A 1,636-nucleotide genomic window follows, 5' to 3' on the forward strand; every position below is an offset into this window, starting at 1 on the left:
CCTCACAGGACCTACCTCCTTAAAATTCACCTGGCAACAACCTCTGTCAACCATCCAAGAAGACACTGAATGACCTGGACTTTCTTCAACCTACAACTGTTCCTGATCCAGCTACTACAAGACCTCTGGACCAGCGCCCCGACAGGAACCTTCTTCAAAGACCTAACTACACTGGTGTCTCAACTGTGGCTCCAGGGAACCTTCTACAACCTGACTCCAGACGAAATTGATTTCTTTACTCTCATTCTTTACATCATTCTACATCCTAATGAACACTGTTCCTCCTCAGATTCAAACAACCACCAACTTGGGGCCTTTTCCCCCTCGCCCTGACTTCCCTGGTGGCTCAGATGGTAAAGCGTCTGCCTACAGTGCAGGAGACCCAGGTTCAATCCCTGGGTTGGAAAGATCTCCTGGAGAAGGAAATGGCAACCCACTCCAGTATTCTTGCCTGGGAAATTCCACGAACAGAGAAGCCTGGTAGGCTACAGTCCATGGGGTTGCAAATAGTTGGACAGGACTGAGTGACTTCACTTGATTGGCCTCTCCCTGTCTCTCTAACTATGATAACACTCTTAATCTTAATCCTTGCTGTAGGCCTAGTAACTGTCTCCCCTCAGGACTGGCCACCTATCCTTTGTCTTTCTGTGGGTATTGCCTACGTTGCTAGCTGTGTTCTACTCCTAGGGTGCTATTTCTTCTGTGCTGCCTAACTAACAGCCCCATGACTTCTCTGTTCCTTATCCTTGCTGCACTCCCCAGCCTTCTGGCTACACCCTGCCCCTGTTCTGACATTTATTCCTATGTACATTCCTCACGTTATAATACAGCTCCAAAATCATGCACCATGAACCTCGAGGGTGGGAAGTCCAAATCCGTACTCACTGTTAAACAAAAGAGAGGGAGTTTCGTGAGTACCTGCCATAAGCCAAATGGAAGAAATATATGTTTCTATCCCATTACCCACTGTGGGTACCCAGACAGAGGCGGGGTACTAGATCAAAATCAGGAAAAGAAACAAGAACAAGTCATAAAGAACATAATTTCCTGGTTACAGGCGACCCCTGAGCCTTATAAACTCCTAGACCTCCTTTCCCAATTATGGCCTCTTCTAAAACCTCCCTCTGGCAACCAACACCTTACCCGCCTTCTCAACTCTTCCTTCCAATTCTTCCAGTACACACAACACACATCCCAGTGTTGGATATGCATGTCACTGTCTCCCTCACCACACATAGCAATTCCTTTACCTTCAACCTGGCTGTTACAGGGCAACTATACCTCCCCTTCCCAACAAAAAACTGCACAGCTCATTGGGCCAGTCTCTGACAGTGCCCTACTCTCAGCCTCTTCAAACCTAACCTGTATTAACTACTCTAGTCCCAACTACACTGGTCTTACAAACTCAGCTCCCTCCTTCTGTTCCACTTGGGTTCTCTGGAACAGCACAAATAATTGCACCAATCCGGGAATCTTCATTCTCTGTGGGACCTATGCATATTCATGTCTCCCATTGGACCCCCCGGACCTTGCATGTTGGTCTTCCTGACCCCAGGCCACACATTCCTCAAAGAAGAAGAGGTAGAACAAATAGTCTACCCCCAAGGGGAATTTTCCCACAGGAAAAGACGAGCCG

At 47.8% G+C, this 1,636-nt stretch overlaps 1 non-coding gene across 1 annotated transcript; it reads left to right on the plus strand.

The window, feature by feature from the left end:
- Positions 1–335: 335 nt before the first annotated feature.
- On the plus strand, positions 336–407 carry TRNAC-ACA (transfer RNA cysteine (anticodon ACA)). Its single transcript has one exon. It is a non-coding gene; the product is annotated as a tRNA-Cys (tRNA).
- Positions 408–1,636: the final 1,229 nt, after the last annotated feature.

Source organism: Budorcas taxicolor, chromosome X (genome assembly GCF_023091745.1).
Source record: "Budorcas taxicolor isolate Tak-1 chromosome X, Takin1.1, whole genome shotgun sequence".
Classification (NCBI taxonomy): Eukaryota; Metazoa; Chordata; class Mammalia; order Artiodactyla; family Bovidae; genus Budorcas; species Budorcas taxicolor.